Source organism: Rhinoderma darwinii, chromosome 7 (assembly GCF_050947455.1).
Source record: "Rhinoderma darwinii isolate aRhiDar2 chromosome 7, aRhiDar2.hap1, whole genome shotgun sequence".
NCBI classification, from domain to species: domain Eukaryota; kingdom Metazoa; phylum Chordata; class Amphibia; order Anura; family Rhinodermatidae; genus Rhinoderma; species Rhinoderma darwinii.
The window spans coordinates 141,228,807-141,245,731 of NC_134693.1; positions in this window are offsets into that span (position 1 = coordinate 141,228,807).

Here is a 16,925-nt window from a genome sequence, read left to right on the forward strand (position 1 = left end):
ACCTCTGCAGATGGCTCCAACCACTAGAAGTCCACTTCAAGGGGATAACACCCGTTGAAGCCCTCAAGTGATATACCGACCACTAGAAGTCCACTTCAAAGGGATAACACCCGATGAAGCCTTCAAGTGACATACCTTCTACCAGAAGACCACTTCAAAGGGATAACACCCGATGAAGTCTTCAACCATGTACCTTTTTTGGGGGACGCATACCCCCGATGCGACCCCCCCACCATTTTGTACTGACTGGCCTCAAGGACTCCCCCCGCCACCGCGAAACAGGCCTTGACCACCTTAAGCCTGTGAGTTCCTCCACACCACCACCGCCCTTTCTATGCCTTCTGCTATAGCCAAGCTCCAAATATCAATGCCAACCTCGGTCAGATGAACCCCGTCACTCCTCCAGAAATTCCCCAATCCTGACTCCAAATCCCTATGCCTCACGCAAATGCCCCCGTTCTTTGCCACAAAACGGGACACCGCCCGGTTAACTTTTATCCGAGCCTTATTGACTCTCTCCACCGATCTAGCTAACCGCCAATGCTTCCTTGGGACTATGTCCGACCACACTACCACCAACTTGGGATAAGATACCCACAAACACAACAAATCATGTTTGATATCCCGCACCAACTCACGAAAAGGGCGGACTCCTAAGTCATTCCCACCCACGTGCAACACTAAAACCTCCGGAACCCTATCAAGCCGCACATATGTCTGGAATTCCGCCAACACCCTGTTCCACGACATACCTCTAAACCCCAGCCAATGCACAACCGCATCCTGTCGCGGAATGCGCAACTGGCGACCATCCGGGCGGACGTCCGCCCTCAAAGCCCCCCAGTGCACGTACGAATGACCCATCAACCACACCAGACAAGGAGGCGAATCTGAAACGGAAAACACAGTTAGGCACCACCATATAACATTTGCAAGCATAAACAACAAAATTACAACATATGGGGGCGGACATAGGACTTAAACCTTTTTGACTCCCAACGACCAATACGCCTCACCCCCTCATCATCCAACCCCCAGCGCCCTGCTTCCGTTGCTGCGCCAATCCGGAAGGAATGAGATGAATATGAGCCTGCCGCAACCCCAACCGCCGTCAAACATTTTTTAAAAACAGCTCCAAACTGAAACCTGGACAAGAACGACCCGTCCACATGACGTAACAAAGGCAAATCTGGAGACCCCCTGTTTTTTGTAAAACCCCGCATGCACTCTACTGGGCACATGACCGACCCCGGGAGAGCGAACAAAACTATCAGTTTTCCCTTCCCTAATTGGTCAGTTTTTGATCTACGCAACCATACCTCCAACCGATCTGCAAAAAGGCTCACCTCCCCAGATCTCAGCCCCCCTGCCTGTTTAGTACTTGGCGACACCAACTCACCTATTCTAAATGCTCCGAAGAACGCCAACGAGAAAGCCAACCGAAACAAATCCATTTCATCTGAAGAACGACATACCGATGCCAATGAACCGCCCAACAAGCCCAGCAAAGCAAACGACACCGGCCTTCTACTATCCGCCTCCACCCTACCTCTGCGCAACCCCTTCAAAGCCTGCGATACCAGAAATTCCTTCGATACATCCCGCAAGCCCCGCAACTTAAGCCCAAACGCCACCGCGGATATAAACCGGTTCACCTTCGCTACTGAAAACACCCCCTCCCAGGCATCCCCTAACCAATACAAAAGTGCCACCAACCTGTCTCTATCCGTATTAACATCACCCAACTCTCTTACCCACTCCTCCCACTGCCTCCAACAAGCAGCATAAGCCCTCCACGTCGTGCGCGCCAAAGACCTTTGTAACAGCTGCTCTACGGGACCGATACCAGATCCCATAGATGATCCGGACACGCCAAACCGAGACGTTCCGCTCCCGGGGCCAATTGCCGAAACCGGTCCCACTGCGAGCGAGAAAGAGCATCAGCAACACAATTCCGTACACCCGGGACATGCACCGCCACCAACCACGCGTTCAGCGACAAACACACCAACACTAAATGTCGCAACAATTGAACTACCGGAGGAGAGGACGCCGTGATGTTATTAATGGCAAGCACCACCCCCATGTTGTCGCAGTAAAAACGGACCTTCTTATCCCTGAGCCTGTCCCCCCAAATGGTAGCCGCCACCACGATGGGAAACAGCTCGAGCAGGGCCAGATTCCGCGTCAATCCACTGGACACCCAGCTAGCCGGCCATTGACCTGCGCACCACGGACCTCCCCCGTAAGCTCCAAAGCCACCCGCCCCAGCCGCATCCGTGAAAATATTCAGATCACTCGTATCCTGCGCTGGGGCCATCCATAGCGAGCGACCATTGTACTGGCCCAAGAAGTCATCCCAAACCTGAAGATCAGCTCGGTGCTCCTCCTTGAGCCTCACAAAATGATGCGGCGCCCGCACTCCCGCCGTTGCCGCCGCCAACCTTCTACCAAACACCCTCCCCATCGGCATAATCCGGCAGGCGAAATTCAACTTCCCCAGCAGCGACTGAAGCTCCCTCAGCGACATTTTCTTCCTTCTACAAGCCCGTCGCACCTCCAGCCTCAAAGCACCCAGCTTATCCGCCGGGAGCCGACACTCCATTGCCACCGAGTCAATTTCGATTCCCAAGAAACAAATCGTCGCTACCGGGCCCTCCGTTTTTTCCGGCGCCAAAGGGATCCCAAAATCCCTCGCCACCTTCTGCAGGGCATGAAGCAAGTTACCGCAAACCGGCGAACCCCCCGGGCCAACGCACAAAAAATCATCTAAGTAATGGATCAACGAATCGACCCCGGATACTCCCCTCGTTACCCACTCCACGAAGCTACTAAACGCCTCGAAGTATGCACAAGAAAGAGAACACCCCATCGGAAGGCACCGATCCACGTAAAAGGCCCCATTCCAAAAACAACCCAACAGCCGTTGGCTTTCTGGATGCACCGGCAACAACCTGAACGCCGCCTCGATGTCGGTTTTTGCTAGCAGCGCCCCCGGACCCGCAGCCCGCACTAACCCCACCGCCTTATCGAATGAGGTATAAACTACGGAACACAACTCGTGATCAATCCCGTCATTTACCGACGAACCTTTGGGATACGATAAATGTTGAATCAAACGAAACTTTCCGGGCTCGCGTTTAGGGACAATACCCAAAGGGGACACAACTAAATCTTTCACCGGCGACTCCCCAAATGGCCCCGACATGCGCCCCAACGAAACTTCTTTTAACAACTTTTCCGACACGACTTCCGCATGCAAGTAAGCCGATTTTAAATTTCTCCGCGTAACCGGAACCTCATAAGGAGGCGGAGGAATAACAAAACCAACACTAAACCCTTCATAAAGCAACTTAGCTGCCGCCCTATCCGGATACTCATTTAGATAAGGGGCCATCCTTTCCACCCTCACCGGCGACACCCCCTTGACCAGCCCCGTGCTGGTTCCCGGACCTCTTTTTCCGCAGACATTTTGCCGCCCCGTGTGATGCCCCATTACACTCGGAGCACACGTGCTTGAACTTGCACGTGGCCCCGAACTTGCACTGGCCTTCATTGAATTGCCAGCAAAACCCCGCCTTTCCCCCGCCGCTTGGTCCACTCTGACTAGTCTGGCCTCCCTGGCCACCGCTCCCGGGAAAGGGCTGCCTAACCGGAGCCGTAACCCGTAACCAGAGAGCAATATCCTTCTGGTCCCACCGAATCGCCGGCCGAACCGCCTTCCGCTGACGGAATTGCTCATCATATCGCAGCCACGCCTGACCCCCATACGCCCTATGAGCCTCCCCAATAGCATCAAAATAACAAAATAACGCCGAACAATTTTCCGGCGCCTTTTCCCCTATCACACTAGCCAATATGGCGAACGCCTGCGACCAATTAACGAACGTCTGCGGGATAAGCCTATACCGCCGCCGTTCCTCCTCGTCCTTTTTACTCTCATCCCGCTTGCTCTTATCCAAATTGAATTTAGCCAGCGGCAAGAGAGAAAAAATTTCAACATATTCATCTTTCCAGATCCGATCACGCACCTCCTGCTTTAAATGCGCCCCCAACGGACCCTCAAAACAAACATACACCTCCCCCCGAGCACGATCGTCCATGCGCACTCGATCGCCGTCCTTCTGTGCCTCAGTCTGCACCGACACCGCGACCGCCTCTCTAACCGCCACCACAGGACGCGCCTGCAACGATCCCACTTCCCTGGGGCCTTCCCAAACTACCGCAGGGGACACTTCCGTTACTACCGGCGCCGCGGCCCTATCCAGGCGCCCCACCAGCTCCCGTAAGCAACCCACTAAATCTGCCAAACCCGCTCCGTCGCGTCCGCCCGCGCCACTACCGGCCCCCGATGCTATGCTAGCAGCCCCCCCGCCGACACCCGACATAAAAATCGCTGGATAAGACAATAATGGAGTTATACACTCACCGGGCTGCACAGGCGCTGTGTTCCCGTCAGCCGGACCATCCTGACCTCGACGATAGACGTCCAGTTCACCTTCCTCCAGTTCTTCTCTCGCCGACGACTGTCCCTCCCAACGACCTCTTCGGAAAGGGGATGAGGACGCGCTGACCGATGGGCCGGCAACCTGCCGCCCGACCGCCGGGACCCAGACTTCCGACCGGACCTGTTGCCTCGACGTCGCTGCAGATCTAGTCGTCCGTCTAGACGATCCTGACGAAGCCTGCCCCCTGGCCGGAACATCACCATGCGGGGCGGCCGTACCTTGCTCTCGACATCTTCCATCTGATGGGGGAGGGGTGACAGGGAGCCCGGCCTGCGACTCCCTGCTTACCGCCGGACCCCGTCGCGGCCTGGGATTCCTGCCAGGACGCAGGGCCTGGGAAGGGGCGGTCCTCCCAGCTGCCTGGCCTGCAGCGTCCGGGATCGGGCTCCCTCTGCGACGCCGTGTCCGCGGGACTACCTCCGGACTCAGGCGCTCTGGAGGTCGGGACCGCCGAGAGGGACGGGTCGACACAGCCTGCATCGCCGTCACCCCTGCTACCGCTCTCTGCCTGCCCAGCGCAGGAGCGGTTGTTGCCGACTCCCCCCCCGCCGCCATAGCCATGCTCGTAGGGGGGCCGGGGGAGGGGAGCCTGTCCCTTACAACAGACCCCGAACGCCGTGCCCGACGTGGCGAAACGGCGTCCGGGATCCGCGTTAATGCAGCCACGGTCTCCTCCAGCCATCCGGGACCGTGGTGCACAGCAGCGGCACGCAGCCGCTCTAAAATCAGGGCCTCTGCCATACTAAAAAGCCGGGCAACGGGGAGCTTTGCTTCTTGTGTATTACTCCTCCCGCTGCTTCCGGCTCAATGCCGAGAAACAGCGGGAAGCGCAGTAACGGCCCCCCCGTCCCCCCTAGCTCCTCCCCGTCCCTCCTTCAGCTCCTTCACCTTTCCCTCACCTCTTAACATTAACCCTTTCCCTACCAGGACGGTCATGTCGGCTTCCCTCAAGCCTGCAGCTGCGTCCAGCCTCTTCTGGAAGCGCGGTCCTTACATAAACGTCCCACATCATTCAATAGTCACTTTCTGATCTTCAATTTCCAAGAGAATTATTTATGTGTTTTGTATGAAATATTCATTGCAGTGTCCCAAGCCTGTGATTCCCACTAAAGAGAAACGGTGCGCAAATTTTGCAGGTCTTAGTATAAATATTTAGGTCATAAATCAGCGAGAAATATGTGTTTTGTGAGAACCTTTAACATATTTGTTTTTTACCCACGTTGCTAATGTATTGTAATGGGACGTCTCCAGGAGGGGCTGCAGCTCGGGAGAACTTATCGCCCTGTTTAGGTCTGACTTTACTCTTAGGGTATGTGCACACACACTAATTACGTCCGGAATTGACGGACGTATTTCGGCCGCATGTACCGGACCGAACACAGTGCAGGGAGCCGGGCTCCTAGCATCATAGTTATGTACGATGCTAGGAGTCCCTGCCTCTCTGCAGGACAACTGTCCCATACTGTAATCATGTTTTCAGTACGGGACAGTTGTCCGGCAGCGAGGCAGGGTCTCCTAGCATCGTACATAAGTATGATGCTAGGAGCCCGGCTCCCTGCACTGTGTTCGGTCCGGTACTTGCGGCCGAAATACGTCCGTCAATTACGGACGTAATTAGTGTGTGTGCACATACCCTTATGTATTTATCTAACAGAGAATTATTCCACTGGTTTATCCAACCGCAAGCAATTAAAGGGCCAGATATGCATTTTTGTGTTCTGGACCTCAAGGCTGGGACTATTGGACTTGTCTTGCTAAACCAATTTAGTAGTGACTTTCAGCTAGGTCTGCATGGTAGCCTGAGCCCCCCTCAGTTACTAGACCCTCAGATTCTGGCCAGTCCCAAAACCAATCAATCAAGCACTTGTGTATAGTAGGTGGAAAAGTCATAATCCAAGGAAGGAGGCAGCACGCTAAATATACGTGAAAAATTCCTTGGATTATGACTTTATAACTTGAAGGGGACTTGGTCAAGACTCTTTGAGGCTGGCACCCGCCATGTCTCTGGTTCTTTTTACGGTCTAGCTGCTATACACGGTTTGTATTCTGTGGAGGTGCAAGTCTACTTTTGGACCTGCTCTAACAAGTCAATGGAGAAATCTCGAGATGTCATCGGAGAAGGTCCATGAGCTTGGATCCCCAACGTTGCTAGAATGATGGATCCCACAGTGTTCTTCCAAGAATCGCCAAGTTCACGCAATGGTCTACCAATGAAATAAATGGGACTTTGGAAGAGCAAAGAGCACCCGGACCCCACACCGATCAGCTGTGTCGGCTGCCTCCGGGCATTGGATGTTATTCAGAGTTCAGTCCCGGAAGCAGGTGGTCCCGTACATAGCACAGCGGCCGTGCTGCAGAACTGCAACTCCTATTCACCTGAATACTGCAGAACAGCCGCTATAGTGTGACCGGAGCCGTCTGCATCCGGCATGGACGTCCGGTGCTCGGAGGCAGCCGGAGCAGCTAATAGTTGCGGGGTCAGGGTGTCGGACCCCCACCGATCATATACTGATGACCTATCCTGTGGATAGTATGAAAAACCGTCCCGTGCCTGGACAACTCCTTTAAAAGCTGTTCAGATTTATTCCTACGGACACCATAAGGCATCATTTACACAAGCGTAATATACGCGCGTGCGACGAGCGTGCATTTTACGCGTGTCGTACGCACCTATATTAGTCTATGGGGCAGTGCAGACAGTCCGTGAGTTTTGCGCAGCGTGAGTGCGCTACATATAACTCACGACATGTTCAATATCTCAGCGTTTTTCGCACATCACGCACCCATAGAAGTCAATGGGTGCGTGAAAACCACGCAGGTCGCACGGAAGCACTTCCGTGCGAACTGCGTGATTCGCGCAACAGCTGTCAAACTCTGAATGTAAACAGAAAAGCACCATTACAAACATCCAAACGGAGTGTCATAATGATGGCGGCTGCGCGAAAATCACACAGCCGTTAAGTGCATATTGCGCACGCAAAACGCCGCATTTTTTGCGTGCGCAAAACGCACACGCTCGTGTAAATCAGGCCTAAAAGTGAATATAATTATATCAAGTCTAAAAAAAAATCCTCTGTGAGCTCAAAGCATCAGCAGCAGAAATCTCTCTCCTGTTCTCATAAATTGCTACAATGTATCAGTCTGGAGTCCAGGCGGTTCATCTCACAGAGGATTGTCTAGGCTGGACACAATTCTAAGGCCATGTTCACACACAAAAGTAAAAACGGCTGTAAAATACGGAGCCGTTTTCAGCCGTTTTTCAAACCACAAACGTTTTTTGAGGCGTTTTTTCTATTGACCCAATGAAAAACGGCTCCAAAAACCGCTCAACAAGTGACATGCACTTCTTTTTACGGGGCGTTTTTTTTTTAAGCACCGTTTTTTTCAAAAGGCCAAGTAAAAAAAACGCCTAATCGGAACAAAACGCCCTTTTCCCATTTGAAATCACTGGCCGCACGTTTGGAGGCGTTCAGCGTCTGTATTTTCAGCCGTTTTTCATGGCGTTTACGGCCGTGTGAACATAACCTCACAAACCCTCGACTGTGAGACATTTGGTTAGGACAGGTTTTCATACTCTGGATTTTAACAATAATGTTCCCATTCACTAACAACAAGCAGAGATCTAAGAAAATTCTGTCTGGAAAAATCAGCTCCGTTTTTTTTTTAAGTAGTTTTGCACCACACACGTTTTTCGCCACGGTTTTTGAGGCTTTTTTTTACCTCTTCAACAGGCAAAGGAAAAAATCACGTAAAAAAACCCAGCGGCCATTTGCTGCTTTCTTTTCCGTCCCCCATTGATTTCAAAGGGGATTTTGAGGCGAAAAACGCCTCACGATAGATCATGTTGCTTTTTTTCCCCACAAGGGTTTCTTTTCCACTGGCGGAAAAAAAACGCCTTTGTCTCCCATTGAAATGAACAGGAGGCGATTTCGGCATTTTTTTGGTGCGGTTTGCACTTCAAAAACAGAGCCAAAAATCTAGCCCTAAAACATAAAACAAACTCTCAGCTGTGAGAGGCGTTAGGTCAGCATGGGCTTTCAGCATCTGGCTGTAAATTATAAATGATCCTATTCACTGACAGCAATCAGAGATCCTGCTCTATATTCAGGTATTTAGATTTTTACCCTTTAAACCTATTCCTCCATTTTCTCTTTGGATCAAAACCAAAAGATCCTAAACGCTGCTACATACGGACAGACCGGAGCAGCGACACGTTAATAGCAGCGCGCGGCCGCCGTGCGACGCCTGAACCTCCTAATAAAGACGCCTTCCTGTTGCTGCGCGGCTCCTTCATCCCTGGGATGTCTCAAGTTCTGCAGAGCAATTTGCAGACTAAATTTCATTTGAATATTACCCTGAATTGTGATGTTTTACGGGTCTCCGGCACGTCGGAGCAGATAATTGGCCGCTGTTTAATGCAGGACGACATTACAGGAGCTTCATCTCTTGTGGAAAGTGTTAGATCTCTGGATGATGGTGAATAATGAATATCCAACATGAATTCTTACTTGTAGGTAAAAGCAAGACACATCCAAAAGGATGTCACTGTGACAGCGCAGGTCAGTCCACAACAGGCAGAAGGGCGAATAATGAGTGACGGTCGCCTCATCTGACACCAGGCGGATCACCGGGAATGGAAATCACACGGCGGATTATATGTGCGATGTTCTGCCCTTCTTGTACCTGTCAGATGTCAGGATGTGGACGGGGAATAAAGAACCAAGGAAGGAGAACAATGACAGAGTAGAGGGAGCAGGGTCCATAGCAGCGCAGAGTATTACAGGAATGGATTGTGATTAGCTTGTGGGGGACAGTGAACAGTCCACACATGTGATGTTAGCGAGGACAGGGCTGGATGACGGGGGCGATGGTATGATGTGAGGCAGGGAATGGCGCTAGAGGGCGGTCACAGACTGAGAGTTACATAGCGGAAAGACCAGGGTTATTCAGCAGCACAGAGTATTTTAGAAGAGGAGTCTGTTAATCTTTAGGCTGTTGAAGTCGGAGAGTTATAAAAAAGGAAGGAAGGTTCAGGGTCTCCCAGCAGCACAGAGTATATCAGGATAGGAGTGCGCTGATTTTGTGGGAGGTCACAAACCCAAAGTTACACAGTGGTAGGACAAGGGACACTCAGCAGAACAGAGTATTTTAGCGGAGGAGTGTGTTAATCTTTGGGCAGTTCCGACTGAGAGTTATAAAAAAAAGGAAGGAAAGATCAGGGTCTCCCAGCAGCACAGAGTATATCAGGAGAGGAGTGTGCTGATTTTCTGGGAGGTCACCGACCCAAAGACCAGGGTCTTTCAGCAGCACAGAGTATATCAGGAGAGGAGTGTGCTGATTTTCTGGGAGGTCACAGACCCAAAGACCAGGGTCATTGAGCAGCACAGAGTATATCAGGAGAGGAGTGTGCTGATATTGCGGGAGGTCACAGACTCAAAGTTACATAGTAGAAGGACCAGGCTCGCTCAGAAGCACAGAGTATTTAAGGAGAGGATTCTGATTTTTTCTGTATTGTTACATTGTGTGCTGATGGCAGATCACAGCAGAGGTGAGTAATGTGATGCCCAACAAAAGGCCAATAATAAGGACACAGCAAAATCTTGGAGGAGACACCTGAAAACCTTCACCCAGCGCCCTACTGTCACCGGATGGCAGAAGCCGAGGACGTAGCAGCAATTTCATGTTCCTTTTCGCTCGTCGCTTCTTTATGTCGGCTTATTGCATTTTGTTTCTTAAGAATAGCGCATTGTTCCGTATACTGTGTGTGACCCGCGCTGCCAGGCGGTGCCGCCATTAGCCCGTGTCTGCTGGAGGGGGGTCAACAAAGAAGCCGCAGAGAAAAATGAGGCTCATTGTCAAAGAGAAAAGGAGTGCGAGCGCGGCCACATTATATCTAATGGAGAACAGCGTCCCAGCTTTTATATTGTAGCCATTCAGCACTTCATCCATGAACGGAAGCGGCGCCGCTGATGAGCGAGAGGTTTTAGATTCATTAAAATATGTAAAAACAGACAAAAGGGCGAACAATTTGTGACGGTCGTCTCATCTGACGCCATGCGGATCCCCGGGAACCCCTCAACGGTGCCAAAATAGCAGATACAATCATGATTGTTGGTAAATCTGAACAATTATATCCAATCGAGACAATCCTCTGTGAGATGAATGCATCAGCAGCATAAATCTCTTTCCTGAACTGACGGTTTGTTACAATGTATCAGTGCAGGCAAAATGTATCAGTCTGGAGGCCAGGCTGTTTAGCTCACAGCGGACTAGACTGGATGCAATTTGTAACAAACCATCAGCTGCGGGAAGTTTTGGCTCAGGACAGGTTTTCATACTCAAGAATGTTTCCATTTACTAACAGCAAGCAGAGATCTTGAAAATAGTAACAAAATGTATTAGAAAGTTGCAGAACTATTCATCATACCATCATGGAACTTCGTTTCTAGAAAACTGGATGACGCCTCAGTATGCTAGATATTCTGATAACCACTTCAGATGAAAACTATTTGGCCAAAAATACAGGAAAATGACTATGTTTGGGGTACGGCACCTCCTATCCTATGACACAGCGATCGTTATACAATGAACGTGTATTAATCCCTATGGAGGAGGGGGACTGAGCTGGTGCAATAGGTGTCAGGTGATCCAATCCCCCCAGGAGCAGACGCCCAATGATATCGGACAGACCCCTATTGTCATCCACCAACATCAATCTATAAGGCTATGTTCACACGGCAACGCCAATTACGTCTGAAATTACGGAGCTGTTTTCAGGCGAAAACAGCTCCTGAATTTCAGACGTTTTTGCAAGTACTCGCGTTTTTCACGGCGTCTTTTACGGACGTAATTGGAGCTGTTTTCAATGGAGTCAATGAAAAACGGCTCCAATTACGTCCCAAGAAGTGACAGGCACTTCTTTGAGGCGGCCGTCTTTTGACAGCGACGCGTAAAAGAAAAGCCCGTCTGCACAGAACAACGTAAGACCCATTGAATTCAATGGGCAGATGTTTGCAGACGGTTTGGAGCCGTTTTTTCGGGCGTAATTCGAGGCGCAAAACGCCTGAATTACGTCCGTAAATAGGGCGTGTGAACATACCCTAAGAGTTTTCTATGCAGGACCTGTCCACATCCGATGATCCTCCGGGTCACAGTCTATTATATTTATATCTGTCTATATTGTAACCAAAAACTGCTGAGAATCTTTCCACCAAGAAACAGAAGTTTTACTAACCGTGATCCGTAAATGATATAATTCTACATGATAATGAAGCGTCGGACCGGCTGTAGATAGATGGAGCCGTCTACGCCCGGTCTATAGAGAACTGGGGAAATATAAGAGCGGAGTGAAGAGCGGGACTTAATAATTCAGCTTCGTAATAAATGTCTGACTGCGACAAAACACGAAATAATGAGCAGGAAAAGAGCGAGAATTGCAGCTCACGTCTCCACCGGCAACAATACAGATGTAGCGGAGGTAACGGAACCCCCCGGAGCTGCTGGGAGACCACCGGGTCCGGTTACCCCGGACAGGACTAATCCCATGTAGGGTGCTCTGGTGGTCCAGCCCGAGCCGGATGCCAACAGTAACTTACAATGCGGCCACCATGACAGACTCCCCAAACCATCCGGGATCTAGAATGTTCCGCTCTGTGAGTAACGAATCCATCGAGGATGCAGAAAACCTTCATTCCCGGCAGGATGGGGTCACGAGCTCGGAGATGACCTTCCTCCTTCATGTCCCATTAGGGTTCACACAGGGCGAATACGCTGCATAAAGGTATATCCTGGCGGTCGCAGGGCATTCTGGACGAAAAAACGCACCAAATTGTGGCAGCTGCGGAAAACAGAAGATGAAAAAAATGCCCATCCTTATCCTCTGACATCCTGTAGTCCGGCCTCCTGGAATAACGTTTCATCCCATGCGACCGCTGCAGACTGTTATTGGCCTGTGATTGGCTGCAGCGGTCACATGGGATGAACCGTCATCCCAGGAGGCCGGCCTGGACGCAGAAGCACAGAATTCTGGGTGAGTATAACATTTTTATTTTTCCTGAGTTGCGATTTTTGCAAAAATCGCAACATCTGCTATTCAATGGGGAAAACCTGCAACAAAAAGCAGCGATTACGCAAATACTATTGACCTGCTGCGGATTCATTTCTGGGTGGTCTGTCCGCTCATCATTTACGCAGCGTGTGGGGGAGATTTGTTCTATCTCATCCCTTCTGCTGCTTCTGTATTATGCTGCGGATGCAACAACATCCGTGGTGGCGAATCCGCAGTACTTACGCTACGTGTGAACCCGGCGTTACTATTCGGGGTGTTGTTGGTTCTGGTGGACACCTCTAGGGGCATTTCTATATCCATGGGAAGAACATTCAAAAAATAGCGGCCTGACCCCTCTTAGACTTTCTGGCATTTTCTTCTCCGGATCTGCTCCAAAAAGTTGCACCAATTTTTATAATGACTAATCACAGGAACCTACAAAAAAGTCTGAAGACAACAATCCAACCAACGACTGGTGTCTACGATCTGGTTGGACCAATAAACCAGTTTCTGGATGGGGGGCTGTCGGTTTTCATTGTGGGCAGGGGCAGACATATATGTGCAAGCTGGGCAGCTGCACAGGGCGCCCACTAGATATGGGGCCCCACCGCCACCATAAAAGAAGCTTCCATAAAAGGACTGAGCAAATGAATTTCATGGCTCACAAATACTGGCAGCTTACGGAGACCAAGGTGCCTATATACTGTACTTGTTTAGGGGTCCTCTATTGCCGGTGTCTGCCCTTGGTATATGCGGAGGGATTTGGCGCTGCCTCCATTGTGCTGTCCCATTGTCACTAATGATAAGAACCGTCTGTAGTTTATTGATGACGTCGGAAGTGAATGGAATTGTCTAGAACTCATCTGCAGAACAGCTCAGACTATACAAGGGGGGACAATGAGTCGTCCTTGAAGACCGGGTGACATTCACTGATGACATCAATGATCTGTAGAGGAGTTCCGGGAGGACGATGTCTAGAAGAATGTTCTGATGACGTCATCGAACCCATTGTATCTTCTTCTATTCCACAAAGATCCTACACATCTCCTATAAAGCATCTTGTTCCTAAGCAACCAAGAGAGCGAAGAAGAAGAAGAAGAAAAGCGTTTCCACAAATCACTGGTCGGGTTCTTCACCCGCTGCCCGTTCTATCACGAGGCCAATCAACTCTCCAGTCGCTTCCATTTATTCCTCTATTTAAAGAGACGCCGCTTTATTGAAATGAGCCGGTGCCGGGTCCTGGCGCACTTTATGTCATGTCAAGAGAGAGAGCGCCAAGGTGCGGATGAGTTCTCACTCTCTAAAGTCATCAGACGATCCGTTAACTGGGTCAGCTCTCCGGGAAGATCTCCAACCTCAAACTAATCTAAGGAAAGGGGAGGAAGGGGAATAAAAGAACGGCAGACACGACGGATACAGGACTGATGAGCGGGGTTGGATTAGGTCAATGTCTGATTATATTACCATTGGGGCTCATGCACACTACCGCTGTTTTCTTCATTGTCCTATCCGTTTTTTTTTTTTGCGGATATCATACTGAACCATTCATTTCTATAGGGCCGTGCACACATCCGTTTTTTTTTCTGCGGATCCGTATGTCCGTTCCACAAATTATAGAACAGATCCTAATTTTGTCTGTATTTGCTCACCCGCTCCAGTGTATGGGTCCGCAATAAAAACGGACAGCACGTGGAAACCACTAGGATCCATAAAACAGAAACGTTCTTCAACACGATGCTTTAGTCTTTGTCCTATTTTTCCAGTAATGTAATCAAAAAGATCATTGAACTGCCCACAGCAATACAAAGTATTTAAGCAGCAGCGTATACTGATCCTGTGTGTAGGTAACAGAGTGAAAGTAACAAAGTGGAATGGACAGGGTTCCTAGCAGCACATAGTATTTCAGGAGAGGAGTGGGCTGATCTTGTAGAAGGTTACAACCTGAAAAATACACTGTGGAAGAAGCAGGTCCCCAGCAGCGCAGAGAATTTCAGGAGAAGGGTGTGCTGATCTTGGGGGAGGTTATAGACTGAGATACACATATTGGAAGATCAGGGTTCTCTAGCAGCACAGAGTGTGTCAGAAGAAGAATAGGCTGATCTTGTGGGAGGTCACGGAGCAAGACCTACATAGAGAACGGAGCATCATCCCAACAGAGTATTTCAGGAGAAGAATATGCTGATCTTGTTAGAAGCAGGATCTTCATTGTTTTGGAACCCTAGAACAATCCTAGAGACAAAATATTTCTACAGCTTAGGTTTTGCTACAATTGTATACAGTTTAGACAATCCACTGTGGAATAAACAGCCTGGACTCAACACTGATACATTTTACCTTCACTGATACATTGTAACAAACTATCAGGACAGCAGAGAGAGTTGTGCTACTAATGCTTCGTTCACATCTGCGCTCGGAACGGATTTCAATGGTGGCGGAAACGGTGCCAATGGTTTCCGTTTGTCTCCGTTGTGCAAGGGTTCCGTCGTTTTGCCCGGAATCGATAGCGTAGTCGACTGTAGATCTCTTTAGCCTCTGGATGTAAAGATAAGAATGTTCCCATTCACTGACAGCAAGCAGAGATCTGGTGAAATTGGTGAGAAATTAAAAACACAAAGTATATAGTTGCAGAACTTTTTATTCTACAATGATTAAGCTTCATTTACATAAACCCCTTTAGCTAGAATTGGCAATGAGCAATTTCATGGATTAAATGAGTCGAGAGATCGCACAGATAGCGAGAAGCAGCGACAAGAGGAGGTGACGCTCCCAAACGCTCCTGGAAAACGCAGACAACAAGCCCAGCCGAAGACAAAGAGACCTTCACATTGTATATTAGTCATGTCCCCCCTCCCCCGCTCGCTCCCATTAACACCGAGTACTGGCCATTAGAGGCTTCGTGGAATGAGTTTACCCTTCCGTCTGTACAGATTTGCGCAGAATTATTTTTTTTACTATTTGAAAGTTTGTAGAAATTAAATCCGACTCTAGAGATTAATTTGGAAGCAACTTTTCAAAAGCTTTGACAGGACTTTTCAGTTTAATTAACTGGTTTCCCTATCAGGGCTTTTACTTTTTAATTAAATGGAGGAAGTGGCGGTTTTTCATGCGCGAGGATCGGCTGTCAATTGTAAGAGAAATTCAGTCCAAAGAAAGAAGCGGAAAAACAGGAGAAGAAAAAGAACCAATACCGCTGCCATCTTGTTCTAGTAACAGATTTTTCAGCCAGCAGCAGGCAAATAAAATGCCCATCAGTTTGTGCCTGCTCTACACAAGCAGAATACAGGCTGCCATAAATGGCATCAACTCTAATCTCCCTGCTGCTTTCTGAGGGATCCGATAATCAGATTCCCTGCAAAACCTTCAGCAGAATACAGTTTGTTGTTTATGGCAGTCTGTATTCTGCCTGTGGCACGACAGACATAAGCTGACAGGCATTAGTTCTCTCCACTGCTGCCCTGCTCTATTCACAGATCTCTCAGGCATCAGCAGGTAAATCACATGCCCAACACTTTGTGTCTCCTCTACCAAAAGTAGAATATAGGCTGCCATAAACAGCTGCCTGTATTCTGCTGAGGGTTTTGTATAGTGTCAGCAAGAAAATGTGATTTCTCTGCTGCTGTCTCAGTGACCTGATAACATCGTATGGACAGCGATGTCTGGGTCTTCCCCAGAGCAGAGTCCCGGGCAGAGCGCTAGTATAGGCTCTGCTCCGGGACTCTGTGGAATTCCCTGACATCGCTGTCCACATATGGACAGCGATGTCTGGAGCTTCCCAAGAGCTGAGTCCCGGGCAGAGGGCTATATAGGCTCTGCTCCAGGACTCTGTGGAATTCCCTAACATCGCTATCCATATATGGACAGTGTTGTCAGGTTCTTCCCCAGAGCAGGGACCCGGGCAGAGCGCTAGTATAGACATATGGACAGCGGAGCTGGAGTCCCAGGCAGAGGGCTAGAATAGACTCTGCTCCGGGACTCTGAGGAAGCCTCTGACATCGCTGTCCATACATCTACAGTGATGTCAGTGGCTTCCCCAGAGCAGGAGTTCCAGTGATGTCAGGAGCACAGCTGGAGTCCCAGGAAGAGCCTACTAGCGCTCTGCCCGGGACTCCAGCTCTGGGGTTGCCCCTGACATCTCTGTCCATATATAGACAGTGATGTCAGGAGCAGAGCTGGAATCCCCGGAAGAGTGCTAGAAGTGGCTCTGCTCCGGGACCCCATCTCTGGGCAAGCACGTGACATCACTGTCCATATATGGACACTGATGTCAGTGGCTTCCCCAGAGTTCCGGCGCAGAGCCTATACTAGTGCTCTGCTCCGGGACCGGCTCTGGGGTTGCCCCCGATATCAAATTCCAGTCCAGGAGGATCCCA